The following is an 18,618-nucleotide window of genomic DNA, read 5'->3' as shown; positions in this document are numbered from 1 at the left end:
CCTCAATATCCAGGCAAAGGACCTCCCCCACCTGTGTCCACTGAGTTACTACTATTCTTAAACGTCATAGGCCTGGAGCATGGGATTAAGATATAAATTGGACTCCGAATAAAAGGGAATAAGGTTCTCTAAACTTTACCCAACCTCATCACAATGAGCATAGTCATCGCTAGGGCGTGCGTCCAAGCATATAGGGCGAGATTTTATTGAAGTAGGCGTTACTTTGCAGAAATTCATAATTATCCAAGTGGTTTGAGTGTTCTTTAGTGTACATTCCGCCAATATTTGTCCTTAAACAATTCGACACGTCTTTCGCCTCTACACGAGGCATCCTCAGGAGATGTTGACTCGCCAAACTCTGGCACGAAATTGCGCAGCAGTCAGCAAATGTTTAAGGACAAATATTGGCGGAATTAACACTAAAGAAAACTCAAGACACTTGGACATGTAGAGACAATACATCTACAGATTAAGGTGCTTATTTCCCCCTAACAATAATAAGAGACAAAAATGGTCATACCAGCGTTTGTATGAGCTGCCCGGAGCTGACGTCATCAAGATGGCAGCTTGTATACATTCTAACGCTCGTGGATTATATTATTATCCGCTTGTATGCGTTTTTTTGTTTTTAATCTTATCTTAAACTTCTATTATTTCGCTTGTTGTTTGGCAGGGTTGTCAGGGCCGGATTTAAACTTAATGCCGCCCCTGGGCACCGGAAAAAACTAATTAACAGAATTAATTAATTATATTGAGCAATCTCGATAAGACTAAAAATTTTTTTTCACTTTCAAAAATTTGCCGCCCTAAAAAATTTGCCGCCCTGGTCACTCGCCCCAACTGCCCCTAGTGTAAATCCACCGCTGAGGGTTGTAAATAAGTCCGAATGTTTTTAACAAATTTACATGCTTCTAGGATGAAAATTTCAATGACAACAAATTCTAAACATAATGTGCTTAATAGTAATAAACAATTAATTAGATAAGTATATAGTAATATTAATAATAACAAATTAAAGCAGAATCTAAATTTAAACACCTAAAAAAATTAAATTTGATAACTAAAATATATAATATATATTTGGGGCGCTTAGCAGAAACCTCCAAGTGTGGGCGGGGCCGTCGCTCCGTAAAGAAGTGTTACCCACAATCTGAATGGAGCGACACTCACCACCCCGGTGCGTCCTGGTAACATTGGTCAGTGATTGATAGTTATTGTGCCGCGATTTTCACTAATCGCTGTGCAATGGCTGTCTTTTGCTGGCTGATGGCTAATATCTGCTCTACCTTCCGGCGGTTAGTGGGTGCCAACCGGAAGATCTTATAGCGTCCACCTGCGTCTAGGCCTGCGCAGTCGATCGCCGTGCGCGGGGATGACGGAATCCTGGGGAGTTGAACGGGACAGGGGCCGGGGTTCAGTTACCCCTGTAACGCAATACGCTCCCTTTGGCCCTGATTTCACGCTAAACGGTAGCCCCGTGAGTAGCTGCCACGTGGGTAATGGTCTCGTGTCCCTGCTTCGGCAGGGCCACAGGCGAGGTTCGGCTGGGATCGGTGTCCGGCCATGCTGATGGGGCAAGAATGGGTGGAGGACCTGGTGGAACGGATCGATCCACCAGCCACTCATCTCGAACTCCTGATGTCGCGCATGTGCATCACCCAGTGGGGCCTATACTCCCGACGCAGCCCTGATGGTCAAGTTGATCATCCCCAGGTGCGGGCTCCGTGGAGGGTGGGGAGCGGCGGGAATGAAAAATGCCCGGTTTAAACTATGGAAGCCAAACGATCCACAAAAAACCCCAATATGGGACCTGGAGGGAAACCAAAAGGTACCAAAACTGGGCCCTTGGAGGAGAAATCCAAAAAGGTAACCCACACTTCCGGAGATTGTTCAGCATCTGCTGGCACACGGAATATACTAGCAAATGAGCCACCCAAACAAAGGGAGGGTGCGACTCCGGTTAAACCCAGCCAACCGTTTATGGGCATGGATGCTGCCTCTGCAGTGTCCGTCCAAACAGTCGATAGATTGGAGGCAGGTTGGATCCTTGTTGAACGTAAGGGCCGAAAGCAAGTAAAACCCCTAGAGGGACCGAATCAATTGCAATCGGTACCCACACAGACCGTACACCATCGGCCAAACAGGAGGCAGAGGAGAATAGCGGCCCGTCTGGGGAAAGCCAAAGATCCAAATTCTGGGCCCTCTGCACCTCCTGCTAAGCCTAAGGTACCTGAACCGCAACCTAGTACCTCTAGAGGTACCAGTGAAGCGAGGAAACAAACTGTACCCATCTTCAGGAAGGCCCACGACCACCAAGGGCCTTCCTCCAGCAAAACTGGTGCCGTAGTCCAGCCCGTTGTGTTGTCCAAACGCCCCCGTGTGTCCAAACTCCAAATCTCCGAGGGGAGACCACAAAAGGGCCAAGACTTTCGACAGGCCCAAACCTAACTCATACGCCGATGCCGCAAAGAACGACCTGGTTGTAGCAATTACATCAGTTACAACAGGCCACATTGATGCCACGTCAGTACAGCTGATCCAGAAGAATCTCGAGGAAAAACTAATGGTCGCCATGCTGGCTGCTTCAGGTGGGGATGGGCCAGCCTTTCTTGGCAAACCCGTCTATGACGGAGGAGTCCTGAAACTGTGGTGCGCGAATTCGAGTACTCTGGATTGGCTAGAAACTGTTGTCCACGATATCAAACTATCAAACAACGATAACCTGACGGTCAAACATATATGGGAAGTGCCCAACCGCATAAGATGCGGCATCCTTCTGCCTGGTGTTTGGAAAGACACCAAAGCAATCGGCGGAATGCTCCGGTTTCAAAATTCTTGGGCCGAGGTAGATAGCTGGTTGCTACACGCACTTCACCAACATAATGACAATACCTTCATTATAATCAATGTACCAGAGGAGAAAGTCCCTACAGTGATGGAACACGAGCGCCGTCTATCTTTCATGCTGGGCTCGGTATACATAAAGTTCCAGGGACTGGGGGGAAGATTTTTTTGAAGTCCCTTCCTCCAAGCCTACAAACCAGGAGGACTCTTCTGCTGAGAAAACAGACAATGAAGCTGCACAGTCAGAACCGATGGACGCTCAATTAGAGGACCCCACCGCTAGCGGTGCGCGCGTCTAACATTCCCCCTCAGAGGAAGCGCTGGTCAACCTGATGGAGCTCTAAGACACACTGTCGACGGGCTCCAAGGATGACACTGTGTGCACCAAGGAGCTGGAAGAGCTGTACATCGGGGACGGCGAGGTGGTTCTGCTATCCAAAGATGGCATCCCCTTCTCATAAGTGCAGCATCATACAAATAAACCTCCACCATAGTGAAACCGCAACGGCTCAACTCCGGAAATGGTTGGAGGTTAACCCTGCAGCAGACGTTTAGGTTAGACGAGGCCGCATATGTCAGCTCTCCAATATTGGAGGTAAGGTTATCCACTACTCAGGTCCAGAACACCCTAGGACCTGTATATACGTTTAAAACAACCTACAGGTGCATCCACTAACAGATTTTTGTTCCAGGGATATATGCACTATACAATTACTGGACAGGAATACAAATGAGCCACCGATGGTGATCGCCTCGGTGTACATGCCCGACGGTACAGATCTACCACCGGATGAACTCGTGAGACTTGTGAACCACTGCGAGACCGCCGAGTTGTTAGTGGCTGCAGACTGCAACGCGCACTACCCGCTGTGGGGCATGCAGACACCAAACGAAAGAGGTAAGCAATTGGCTGAATATCTCTTTACTACTAACCTAGATATCATAAACACAGGGTCAGAACCCACTTTTATCAATAAGAGGAGCAGTACAATTATTGACATTACTCTGGCATCGGAAGGAATGTCTAATATTATATCCAACTTGCATGTGTCAAGAGATGTATCCTGCTCAGACCACAGATGGATACTCTTGAACTTATCTCCTCGAAGGAACCCCCGCAGAACGAACCTCGTCGAATACAAGTTGATGATGGAATCGCGTCTGATAGAGGGGACGAACCCAGAGAAGATATTTGGAGTAGAAAACATTGAAAAATAGGCAATAAGAATTAATGAAATCATGATTACCTGTTATCATTCTACATGCCCCCTCACCCTTGCCAGCTCAGGCAAACCAAAATCCCAACCATGGTGGGGACTTGAATTTGAGAGACTTAGGAGGAAGGTGAGGAAACATTTAAACCGGGCAATGAACACAGGCCAACAAAGCGATTGGGATAGCTACAAAGACACTAAGTCTAAGTACAAAAAACGCATCAGATATAGAAAATCTGAAAGTTGGCGGAAATACTGCAACGGCATTGAATGCTAAAACCAGGCAAACAGGGTAAGAAAAGTCCTTTCTAGTCAACCCAGACAAATTCTGGGTTCCCTGCGGAAACCTGATGGTACCTTCACTAAGTCACTTGAAGAGTCGGAGCAAATCCTTATAGAAACACACTTTCCTGGCTGCAAAATCATGCAGAAAATAGAGTGGATGGATAATACACTTCTCCTGAAGAAAAAGACTGGCAGATAGCCCACAAGGTGGTTACCATTGAGAAAACAAAATGGGCCATTAATACCTTTCACCCTTTTAAGTCAGCGGGGCCGGACGAAATATTTCCTGCTTATGCGTAAATGTAATAGAAGGTGCACTTTCAGAAAAGATCTTTTGCCTAGGAACCTTCATAGACATTAAAGGTGCCTTCGACAAGACAAAATTCACCAAAATAAAGGATGCCCTACAACGCCATGGAGTATGTACAACACTTAACACATGGATTGATAACATGCTGAAAAGTAGAGTCATATTACTTGCTGAAGGTGAGTCACAAAAAGCGATTGTTGCTAAAGGTTGCCCCCAAGGAGGTGTAATCTCGCCTCTTTTGTGGAACCTCATTGTAAACGATCTGATTACCACCCTCAACCAAAACCTATGCTATACTGTAGGTTACGCAGATGATCTAACCATTTTAATATGCGGAAAGTTTGCTAATACAGTATGCGAAGTAACAAATGCAGCATTGAGCATCGTGAAAAAATGGTGTAAAAACAACGACTTATCAGTTAATCCAACAAAAACGGAACTGATAATGTTTACTAACAAACGAGTTCTGGGAAACTACAAACTACCAAAACTGTTTGATACTGTACTCCAACTAACAAACGAGGTAAAGTATCTAGGAGTATTACTGGACAGTAAGCTGAATTGAAGTGCCCATATAGAGGCGAAAATAAAAACGGCTACTTTATCTTTCTGGCAATGCCATAGAATGGTAGCAAAGTCATGGGGTCTCGCCCCATATATCGTACTATGGCTTTACACAACGGTAATACGTCCCATGTTATGTTACGGCGCAGTAGTCCGGTGGCCACGCACTAAACTTAAAACCACATGTAACAAACTACAACGTTTCCAAAGACTAGCCTGTATGGCCACTACAGGATGTATGCGAACTACAGCTACTGCAGCTTTAGAAGCCATGCTGAATCTTCCAGCGCTACACCTATTCATAAAACAAGAGGCAGCCTCCGCTGCGGCAAGGTTAAAAACACAAAATCTTTGGAAGACCAATAAATCTGCTTCTTCAGAGGTCCTAAATGAGGTGATTATAAAGGAACCACTGCTGCTGGCAGTAAGTGAAAGGTCTCCAAAGCAATTTATTTTTGACAAGATATATAAAATACAGCTGCACTAAGAACCGAAAGAGTGTCGTAATGGAAAGGAGCTCTGGATCTTCACTGACGGCTCGAAAACAAGGTCTGGAACGGGTTACGGATTGTATTCTGAAGATCTAAACATAAACATAGCTGCAACACTTGGTGCTCATAATTCTGTCTTCCAAGCGGAATGCATGGGCATCATCGAAGCGGCTACGGCGACTCTGCCACGTAAGGTAAAAGATTACTCCATCCGGATCCTTACGGACAGCAAATCAGTACTACAAGCCCTACAAAGCAATATTATCACCTCAAAGCTTATATACAACTGTTACTGTTCCCTGACGGAAGTATGTGATAACAACAATCGCGTAACTCTGCAGTGGATCAAGGGTCACAGTGGCTCCAGAGGTAATGATGCCGCTGACGAATTAGCAAGGAGGGGCTCAGAGATGATAGCCATTGGACCGGAACCAATAGTCCATCTCCCCTCTGGTTGGCCCACATCAGTCATAAGGCAGCACACCAAGGAGCTACATAATAAATACTGGACGGAGATGAGTGGATGCAGACAAGCAAAAGAGGCTCAACAATCAGAGGCTCTCTCGTAAGCTGGTGAAACTCACACGATCAAGATTACGTAAGATAACTCATGTAGTAACGGGTCACGGCCCCTTTAACAAACATCTGTTTAATATAGGTGTCACTGACAGTCCCCTGTGCAGGGCTTGCATGGAGGCAGAAGAAACAGCCACACACCTCATCCTGGAGTGCTGCGGTGTGTCCACATACCGGGCCAAACACCTGGGGTCACCGAGGACTCTCCCCGAGGTCATGGGTGACATCAGAGGTTTGAGTAACTTCCTTGAGGAGTTGGGATGGCAAGATTAGCAACCCAACCCTATGACGCAAAATAGGCGCACAGCAGTCGTCGAGTTGCGGAAAGTAGCCTGTGAATACCTACCTACCTACCTAACTAAAACATATTATAAAAGGAGTCCCTTTAGGCAAGGTTCCGAAGATACTGGTAGCGTTCCCCCTTTGAATAGCTAGACTAATTATTTGTACGAGGTAGCTGACAGCTCTTCGGTCTCCTGTGATGTCGACTAACCTTTTTGCTATTTCTTTAAAAAGCCTTAAAGCTTAAACTTGGGATACTGATAAATAACATGAAACTGGGTATAAGTCCAATCATCTTCATTGTGAAACAGGTACAGCACTTTTTAATTTCTCACTCGGGGCCGTCACTCGGGGCCGTCACTGGGAGTTGTTCATAAACTCCGAGCGCGCTCAATAGATATGGCGAACGCACGAATGCTTACCTAAATTCTCGAAAAAAGTGTGTGTATACTTATGTATGCACGCAAGAAGTTATAATTACTTGGCGTAACAAAACAAATCCTTAAAAATATTTATTCGTCGTGCTATTCTACTTACGTTTGTAGAAAGAACAATAATGTAAAAGTCGTGGAATAAATTATTGAATATTAACGAATACGGCTGTATTGGCTTGAACCCTTTGTCTGTCCTAATAATGGACGAAGAAACCAAAAAAATTCATTAATGTCAGAAATTTCTGAAAACTTTCATTGTAAGATGTCATCGCGCGCGCGCAACGTAATAGTCAAAGAAGTTTATCTTCAATTACATCAAAAAGGTACAAACGTAATTATTATGTTTTGCTTTTATATCAATCTAATTTTGCAGTTATAAACCTATTTAAATATGATTTAAATATTGTTTTATTGTATTTTAATTTAAATTTATTTGTCAGAAATGTGTCAAATGTCAATTAATTGTCAATTGTCAGTGTTTAAAAGACATATTTTAATAACCAACTTCAAACTGTTACTTTTGTATTACAGTGATGCGCGCATCTTAAAATTTCACCCTCATAATTTTTTTCATAATGCGCATAAAGAAGTATAACTTCAAAAACTGAAATATACTTTTTAAGTCACATATCATAAATATATATGTATATACAATATTTTTAACTGGTACTAATATTTTGTAGTTAACGTACCTAGATTTAACACTTTGGTTGCATATTATATTACAAGCCCGTGTGGTTTTGTGATGGTAGCTATAAGTATTTTCTTATTGTAAACTTTTATGTCATAAAACAAATTTTAATATTCATCCATTAAGACATAAAAGTAATTGATTTTATCAAAATTTAATGTAGAATTATTATCGATATTACAAAATATCATTCAGTGCTACCAAATAGCATTATTCAAAGTTAATTTTTACATCCAAACTAATTAATCACTATTTAGCTCCAGATAATGCTTCAAAATGGCTCTGGGCAGAATAACGTGAAGCAGTTATAGATTATCATAAATTATGAACACCATCGACCCACATCATTAAGATATGTCACCCTACCATAATCCTTGTGAATCCACCATGCTATCCCCTTACGATTATACCAGCCATTTGTTTCTTTGTAATTGTTAAACAGATATTATGTATTCCTATATTATCTAATTTATATTTCTATTATTATCTATTATCTAATTTATTTATATCATATTTTTTTTATGACAGTAAGGTACGAGACGAGCAGGACATTCAGCCGATGGTAAATTATACGCCCTGCCAATTACAATGCAGTGCCATTAAGAATTCATGAAAATCCCAAATTCTGAGCGGCACTACAATTGCGCTCGTCACCTTGAGACATAAGATGAGTTAAGTCTTATTTGCCCAGTAATTTCACTAACTGCGGCGCCCTTCAGACCGAAACAATAATGCTTACACATTACCGCTTCACGGCAGAAATAGGCGCCGGTGTGGTACCCATAATCTAGCCGGCATCCTGTGGACCGGAACCATATATATATACTTAGTCTGGCCATAAATACGAGTACTCTTACAATTAAAAATAAACACAATATTACATTTGAATTTGGAATCTGTCATTTTCATATAATTGTCCATTGGATTTTCTCATTTTGGCGCCAAATACATTGTACAATATTTTGTGATATTTAAATGGAATCGGGTGATAAAGAGAACCGAATCGCTGTGATTGCATTACACAAAGTAGGTATGGAGCCAATTCCAACTCTCCATACGCTTGGTATCACTAAAATGTTTGTGTACCGGGCTGAGACCTCCTCTGTTTGTGACAGATAAAGATCTGGCCATTCACGTAGTGTTCGCACGATAATGGTGGTCAAAGCAATAAGGCAAACAATTTGAAGAAATCCTGTCCGAAGAGCAAAAGATTTTATCTCGGGAGATGATGATAGCACCTAGAACCATGTCGCGTATTTTAAAAGATGAATTAGGACTTGCAGCTTATAAGAGACGTACTGGCTATTTCTGAACTGATAATTTATAAAAGAATAAGGAGGTAAGATCGAAACAAGTACTGAAGCGGTACGCGAAGGGAGGTCACAGAAAAAAATTGTTTACGGATGAGAAAATTTTAACAATTGAGCAACATTTTAACAATCAAAATGATTGTATTTATGCTCAAAGCTCTAAGGAAGCTCCTCAATTAGTCGACAGAGTGCAACGTGGGCACTGTTCGACTTCAGTGGTGGTTTGGTGGGGTATAAGCTATAAAGGAGTGACTGAGCCATACTTTTGTGAAAAATGTATCAAAACAAGTGTATCAAGATACCATTCTTGTGAAGGTGGTGAAGCCTCTTAACAACACCATGTTTAATAACAAATAATGGTCCTTCCAGCAAGACTCGGCGCCTGGTCATAAAGCTAGGTCTACGCAGTCTTGGTTAAAAGAGAACGTTTCGGAATTCATCAGAGCTGGCCTCTTCGAAAGATGCCCTCGATTCTTTGCTATTTGACACCATTTTGTGCCTGCGGCACGTTTTATCATTGTCCCATCGAGTCAGTGGCCCCTTTTTCTTTCTAGTTGTCCTAGTAGTAAAGCAAAAGTGGAAATGTGAACCACAAAGATAATTTTATTTTCATCATGATATTATTTTTTTAAAAGCGCAAAAAATTTCTGGGAAATTCAAATACTTCAACGATCCTCTCCACTTGTTTATTTGTTATACTGTGACGTCATTTTGTTATTTTGGGGTGATATCCCTCTCTTCTGGGACTAAATATACAATTTTAACTTTTACCAAAATTTATGGACGATGCGAGCCTCGAACCCGCGCCTTACCACCTGTGCCAGGTTCCAAGTGAGGCAACGACTGTAAATTTTGGTATGTCGTGTTCAACTTTCACCTTGTGGCTCCATCTACAGGAACTACTTCACAGTTGAACGAAACCCGAGAGGCGCGGGTGCAAGTCCCGTAACGTCAATAAATTCTGTATATTTTGACGTCATTATTTGAGCACAACAAGCGCGACAAAATGGTGGGAACGCTCCATGCGTTTCTTCAAAATAATTATTTTTAGTTTACTTTTTCGACGTCGAAGTATTTTTCATAATAAATAGCGTAATAAATAGAAGAAGTAGATTAAAACCCCCGTGGTATAATTATTACATCGGATAGTTAATAACGTTGGTTTAAAAACACTGCAACACCAATAAATCCAAATAATATTCCACAACATAAATATTGAATTGTTCTCGGCGGATCCGCAAATCTCTTGCATTTTAAAACTTTTATTTGGCGAGCTCGACAAAAATATTCCCTGTACATTTTCCCAGTTACGTTCCCTGGCCAAATGTAAATTAAATGATGAATAGATATGCGGCCGAATGCGTTCTGTTGGACCTAAAACCAACCAGTCAACCATTAACTCGTGATATTTTTTCGCTTCGTTATCATTGTTTTTCGATAACTTTTCTGTCGTTTTAACATAAATGGGGATCTCTTGTTTTTATTATTTCACAAAGTTTTATTTAATATGTTCCTTAAATATAGTCGATTTGACTAATATACAGGGTGTAATCCTTAAGTGCGACCAGGCGATTATTTCGTCACTATTACAGATTTTTTTGTTTTTATATAAGAGGGTGCAAACGGGCAAGAGGCTCACGGGATGGGGAGAGATGAGGCAACCGCCCATGGATATCCGCAACATCAGGTGTCAAGAGATGCGTTACCGGCCTTTAAGGTGGAAGCATGCTCTTTTCTTGAAGGTCCCTAATTAATATCTGTTCGGAATAACCGCAGCCGGTAAGAGGTGCGAGGCAAGAAATTTCTAGTAAAATGCGCGGTTGTGGAATGCCAGACGTCAACGTGATGCGGGTGGTTCTTTGCACGTAATGTCCTGTGGTTGTGTTCAGCCACTGGAATCAACCCGAACAGCTCCTCTGAGCACTCCCCGTGATAAATGCGGTAGAAGATGCAGAGAGAACCCATATCTCTACGCAACGCCAAATCGATCGGAGATGACCTGATATCAAAAAACTTTAAACTGATATCGAAAGTACCTTACCTAAACAGTAAAATGACATCAATAACTTTTTTTAAAGTTAAACGAGAAGTATCCAATATTTTGATATTAAAAACTTACATACATTTAGTACTCGTATAAGATTAGTAGAAAGGTCATCGTATCACACATTATTACTTTGTTAGATTAATAAACAATTTTCTGTAATATCGGTACTAAGCAAAAATAACCTATTAATATAAGGAAACCAAATCCTTTCTACTAATCCCATACAAATTGCATGGCAATAATAATAATAGTATAATAATAATATTGACACACTTTTTACACAAATTATCTTGCCCCAAGTTAAGCATATATAGCCTGTGTTATGGGTTACAAGACAATGATATATTTAATACAATATACTTACTTAAACATACATATACTCATATAAATATACATAAATACATTTAAACATCCATGACTCGGAAACAAACATCTATATTTATCATATAAATGCTTGCACCTACCGGGATTCGAACCCACGACCTCTAGCTTAGTAGGTAGGAAGGCAATGTTTCTTCTCATATGATTTTTAAAAAGTTATTGGTGTCATTTTACTGATTATAAGACTTACTTGGAAATTACATCTTCAAATAAACGAGAGCAACTCAGCCATTAATATCGAGGATTACGCAATGGTTGCTACGAAGAAATTCAGTTCTAAGTCTGGACAACATACTTCTAATATACAAGGTAGTTCTAAAGCCAATCTGGACTTACGGTATCCAGCTCTGGGGATCAGCATGCAATTCCAAAATTGCAATAATACAAAGAGCCCAAAATGCATCCTTAGAAATCTTTCAAATGCCTCATGGTTCCTAAAAAAACTTCAATTTAAAACAATAAAGGAAGAAATCAAGCAATATTCTTCAAATTACAAAGAACGCCTAGTAATTCATCCAAACCCATTGGCAGTGGAGAACTCTAAAGCATCCAAAGAGACTCAAACGAAATGGTATTTATTTATTTATTTATTTATTGGTTCCCATACAACATACATGTATTAATAATTACAAAATAACGCCAGTATAAGTAAATCATTATTAACATATACGTCAATTAAATGGAAACACTTATGATTGTAACACGTGATATTTAACTTAAATAAATGTAGAGTTATATAAAACAATAAATAATTTTATGTTACTATCACGACTTAGGAAAATGCATGTAACTTGTTAACTGAGATAAAATAAACATATTTTTAAAACACACAAACTAAAATTATATCCTACATATTATAAGTATAACATACAATAAAGCGAAACTGATACATATTTCAAAAAACATAAATATGAAGCACATAAAGATAAGCTAAGGCTCTAACAGGCGCAGAGTGTCTAAAACTAGGCGTCGAAAACTGCACAGACTATTAGAAAAAATATCAATACAGTTATTGATATTTGCTAAGTCATTATATGAACGAGATAATCTATTAACTGGTGCATTATGTGATGTCCACAATCGAGAAGTTGGAACAAAGAAAGTCCTTACATTTCTAGTCCTACAAGGATTACAGTATAGTGAAAACCTGGACAACAGTTTAGTATGAATATGATGATTTACAACTTTATACATGTATATTAGATCAATTAATTTACGGCGCATTTCAAGTGAGTCTCGATTAAAATATTTTAATCTAGCTTCATAACTATGCAGTGATTTTCTAAGTTTGAAACGGTTACACAAAATTCTCAAAAAACGTTTCTGAACATTTTCCTCGGTATCAATGTGGTTTATATAAAAAGGTGACCATGCTACTGAACCATATTCTAAAATACTACGAACCAGAGATTTATATAATATTACAACACTATGTTGGCATTTGAAAGGTTTTGAAATGCGCAAGATAAAACCTAGCATCCGATTTGCTCTTTCAGCAGTAGTATCAATGTGTTCAATGAATGATAGTTTTTTATCAACAATGATACCTAAATCTCTAGTAAATTCTTTATGACTTAAAACTGAATTCGAAATGTGATAGGAAAAATTTACGCTATTTATCTTATTAGTGAATGTGGCAACATGACATTTGTCAACATTTAGTTTCATTAAATTATTATGGCACCAAGTACTGAGAGCAGAAAGGTCACGCTGTAGATTGAAACAGTCATCAATGTTTTCAATTTTTCTGTATAGTTTAAGATCATCTGCATAAAACAGATATCTACTATTGCAAGTAACGTATAGTCAATATATAACGTAAGGTATAGTCGAATTGGACTTAAATTAAAGGGAAGAAAGGTCAATGGACCCCTCATCCCACAAAATCCTAGATTTCCACATCTGCTCATAGATTTGGGACTGATTTCAGATAAAATAAAAAAATATATAAATTAAATTTTACTGAGTAGGTAACATACTTTCAATATCGATTCAAAGTTTTTTGGTATTTGTAATAGGTACTTTAAATTAACCTTGAATTTATTTCAAATGACTTGAGTTTTTATATAAAATGCAAAGATACTCTTCCCCAATCCATTAATAAGTTTTATTTTCTTACTGTGTTCACGTTTAATTAAATCTGACAAATATTAAATGTGTCATAACAAATTAACACTTCCCTTTAGCAATAATTATTAAGAATGCGATAAGAACTTACACAATTTACATCACAAAGAGATGCTGAACATTTTCTGCTCATTTTCAAGCAATTATTTTTGAAGCGATTAATTCTTGTGTATGATTTTTTATAAAATAGGAGGGAAATGGACTTCCACTTTTAAAGAGAGAGTGAAGTCAGTAAGTTAAGTACAGTGAATATATAATATGAAGGAATATATGGTACCATATTGTTCATTTTTTAAATTTTGACATTATAATCTTCGGTTCGTTCTGTTATAACGACTGACAGTAAAAAAAAGAAATGGAACATGAGCGGAGAGTGAGAGAGGCCCTTATATTTTGTTTTCGTTCGGCATCGTTCTTTGTGTTTGAACAAGAACTCACAACAAGATGGATTGATTTTTGGCTAATGAGTAAATTTCATTAAAATCATTAAATGAATTTTGAGATACGTAAAAGCATAGGATTTTCAACTATTTGTGTGACAGCAGCAAATAATATTACTATGCATGATAGTCAAAAAATATAAGTAATTTAAATGGATTGAAAAGTTTAGAAAACGCCAAAGGCATTCAATGTTTACTCAAATGAATTATTTTTCTCTACTCTTGAATTCTTTTTGGCTTGAAATTAACAACTCAAAAAATCCAACAACCAAATAACTTCAGCAACTCTTTGCTTTCATTTGCAAAGTACATTCTCAACGCATTGTAAATTTTAATGTACTTATAGTTGGAGATATGCGTATTAATTTATTGTTTAACATATCACAGTTACCAAAAGAAGATGAAGACAGCTTTATTATTCGAACTGGTAAATTTTAAGAAAACTTTGTTTCATATTATTTATTTTATTTATTTAATGTCTTGAATACATAAGGGATAACTAGTATGACATAAAGATGAATACAGTATTTACAAGTATGATGATCATAGGGACGTAAAATAATTATATATACACACATAATATGAATCCTCTATATAAGATGAAACATTTATCTTACTGCTAACATTAAAAAAGCCAGTCCTAGTTACCATTACATCATCCAAACGAGTGTTGTAATGTTGTACTGAATTTCATTACAACACTCGTTTGGATGATGTAATGATTATTAGGACATTGGGTACTTATGCAACTGTTGACAACAACACTGATGTGATACTATTATCACACTCGGCTTCGTCTCGTGTTATAAATCCACATTCGTGTTTTAATACCCCTTATTACATAGCTGTTGCATAAATAACTAATACATGATGAGATAAAGGAATAACAATATGCAGTCGTTGACACGTACAGGCTGATTGTGATCCCATTGACCAAGAGACCAAGGGCCACAATGATTACGGTCTATAACATAATCTGCAGTCTGTTTTTATGTACTTATTCTTATAAATTCTTTATTCGATCATAATTTAAATACATAGGGGTTAATTAGTGTGATATAACAAGTTAATATATCACTTACATGTGAACATAACGAATAACCAAAACATGATAAGTCATGAAATAATATAATATGATGATTTTTTAGTACCTATCTATTTAAAATAATAAATATATCTAATGACATAATAATTTGGTAAGATCTTAATATTTCAATAGAGTCTTAAGAGAGAGAGCCTTGAATTAATTTATATTAGCCATATGAAAGATAATCTATATTGCCATTTATCAAACTTAAAACACAAAAGGGCATAAAAGGCATTTATTTTCTCTAAATTGATTCCTTTAGAATTATTTTTAAATCACTTCTAACACTATCATTGCTTCGGAAGCTAATGCCGCTCTAAGAAAGAAGCAATAAATAAAAAGAAGTAGGTATATTATTATTTAAGTTATTTACATTTTACAGATACTTCCATTAGCTCTCAGCCAAGCTTTTCCAAACACTGACGATGCCTCTTCGGTCAATTTAATAACCGTCAATGAAATAACCGAACCCATTAAGCCTTGTATTGACAAAAAACGAGCTTGGACTGGTGGTTCTGGCAGAAAATCCGGTGTTCTTCCATTTCCTTTTGGAAATAACGATGCATTGGGGCAGGGTGATGTTGGACAGTTCTTGGTCGGTGGCATTCAGAATCCCATGTACATACCACCATATTATATGCACAGAGACATCCGAAAGTTTCCGAATATTCAAATAAATACAGCGCCAGGTAAATCAAATAAAAACTGATTACTTATCACTAAGTTAAAGATAAAACATTAGCTTGTACATACCTACGGATAACTTGTGCTGTATAAAAACAAACCAGTATATATAATGGTAATATCAAATACCATTACGGTAGTCAACCTAGACGATTTATCAATTTTAAAATTCAGTTTATCACGGGGAGTGTTCCGAAGAGCTGTTTAACCTGATTCCTGCCGCCGAATTCCACCTTCGCACGACACGCCACAAGTTAGGAAATCATCCCCACCATCTGGATGTGTGGCGGTCCTCCACAGTGGGGTTTTCAAGGAGCTTTCTTCCACGTGCTACAAAGCTGTGGGATGAGCTTCCTTATGCGGTGTTTCCGCGACGATACGACATGGGTACCTTCAAAAAAAGCGCATACTCCTTCCTTAAAGGCCGGCAACGTTCCTGGGATTCCTCTGGTGTTGCAAGAGATTGTGGGCGGCGGTGATCACTTAACACCAGGTGACCCGTACGCTCGTTTGTCCTCCTATTCCATAAAAAAAAAGTTTTGTTTATCTTTCACTGCTTTTAAAATAGTAAAAAATATTTTTCAAAGTACGCAGTCCTGTTTGTATGAGAGATAGATAGATAGATATAATAGTAGGGTTACTTTTTTGATGTTATTTAAGACACATTTAGTGTGAAATTACACTTTTAAAGGCGGTGTGATGCTGCTTGTCATAACATGGAGCATATAAAAAGTAATGCTCATACTTTTAAGTAGCTACTTCAAAGTATGAGCATTACTTCTTTATATATGCATAGCTATGCAGCAGTGTGACAGAATTGTAATTTACAGTAGCAAAAGGCTATTATATTGCGAAATGGATTCAAGATATTCCGTTGAGCATCATAGATCGACTTAGAGATTCAGTTACTCAGTGAGGTATTCAACTATGCGGCTAATATAAAGGATGAGCAATGGTTTTGAATAGAAATATTTAGATATAATTAAATGTTAAGAAATAAATGTTAGATTTTGAATAAAACTTAGTTTTTGACCAGAGAACTCGTAAGCATTTTGTTTTATTGCTCTCAAAGCTCTCTGTAATTTTTTTGAAAAAAAATCTCTCAGGTCGTTCTTCAGGTTACACATGTCGGGTACAAAATACAAATTATATTTGTTTTTTTTTATGAAAAAAAAGGGACAAGACGAGCAGGACTTTCAGCTGATGGTAAATGATACGCCCTGCCCATCACAATGCAGCGCTGCTCAGGATTCATGAAAAACCCAAAAATTCTGAGCGGCACTACAATTGCGCTCCTCACCTTAAGACATAAGATGTTAAATTTAATTTGCCCAGTAGTTTCACTACGGTGCCTTACTACTTCACGACAGAAATAGGTGCGGCTGTGATACCCATAATCTAGCCGGCATCCTGTGCAAAAAAGCCTCCTCGTCTGTATGTATAGAACGTCATTGTATTAAACATACAAAATATAAAAACAATATTAACCATCATTAGAATTTAGCTTCTAGCCTCATATAACATTGCTTACCAACAAACTTGTAAATGAATATTTTCCATTTGCAGTTTCTAATGGTTATAGCATGATGCATGGGATTCAAGATATTCCGATGGACGTGGTTGATCGAGTGAGAGGGAATCTATCTCCTGCTAATGGAGGTGGTCGGTTAAGATTTGGTCCTGTGGGTTTTATGTTAGATCATCGTTTTGGGTAAAAATTGCTACTGTTTATCACAAATCATGATTGAGATTACAGGAAGAGATCATATTCTTATTTAAATCTGTAATTTACTAGACAACTTTGGGAATTTATTGTAAATATATTGCATCAGTTTTTGAAAATACCTTTGTGTATCCATTTTTAATTTCTATTCAGACAATAAAATTAAAATTGTTTATTTATCTAGAGATTTCGTTTTAATTGGACCATTTTGTACATTTGCCGTTTATCTTGTTCATCAACTCTTCGTACCTTTTGACCAGTTGGAGGCTCCTTTGCACAGGATGCCGGCTAGATTATGGGTGCTACAACGACGCCTATTTCTGTCGTGAAACAGTAATGTGTTAGCAATATTGTGGTTTCGGTCTGAAGGGCGCCGTAGCTAGTGAAATTACCGGGCAAATGAGACTTAACATCTATTGTCTCAGGGTGACGAGCGCAGTCGTAGTGCCGCTCAGAATTTTTGGGGTTTTTCAAGAATGCTTAACGGCACTGCATTGTAATGGGCAGGACGTATGAATTACCATCAGCTGAACGTCCTGCTCGTCTCGTCCCTTATTTTCATTAAAGAAACCTTACCTGGTCCTGTCATAGTCCTCCCTTTTTCAAGATCTTCTCTCTTTTTTATGTAATAATATCACACACTTTCAAAATATTTACAGATCTATTGTGTTGAGAAGTGCGTGAGAATGTTTTATGACGTAATTTTCGATTTTTCTTAAGCATTAGACATTAAGCATCGCCCCAATATCCATAGCTATATTTAGAAATTCCACTAAATATAAGTACTTTTCTTTATAATATTCACCTTGTTAAGCGACATGTTAAATTTCCTAGTGGATGAAAAACATGAGGCCCCAGCCGAGATAACAGCCACAATCTGGCTAATAAATAGTGTCTCTGAATCTTATCGCCTTCCACTTTACGGCTATGCAAAACAGGGGCGTGTAATATTCAGTAAAAGCCTATTATATTATAGCTAGACTCATTAACACGCAGCGTCATATGCTTTGCTTAAGTCCGCAATCTTGATGGTGTAATGCAAAAGTGCATAATTGCAAGGCGGCAATGAGTATATATTTTTTTTATTTAAACTAAGGGACAAGACGAGAAGGACATTCAGCTGATGGT

General features: G+C 38.4%; 1 long non-coding RNA gene across 1 annotated transcript; it reads left to right on the top strand.

Annotated features, from left to right (window-relative positions):
* Nucleotides 1-14,313: 14,313 nt before the first annotated feature.
* On the top strand, nt 14,314-17,598 carry LOC126978219 (uncharacterized). Its single transcript, XR_007732547.1, has 3 exons — nt 14,314-14,423; nt 15,466-15,772; nt 17,334-17,598. It is a non-coding gene; the product is annotated as an uncharacterized LOC126978219 (long non-coding RNA).
* The last annotated feature ends 1,020 nt before the right edge of the window (nt 17,599-18,618 follow it).

This window comes from Leptidea sinapis, chromosome 47 (assembly GCF_905404315.1).
Source record: "Leptidea sinapis chromosome 47, ilLepSina1.1, whole genome shotgun sequence".
NCBI lineage: Eukaryota > Metazoa > Arthropoda > Insecta > Lepidoptera > Pieridae > Leptidea > Leptidea sinapis.
This window is presented reverse-complemented; position numbering and strand designations above follow the sequence as displayed.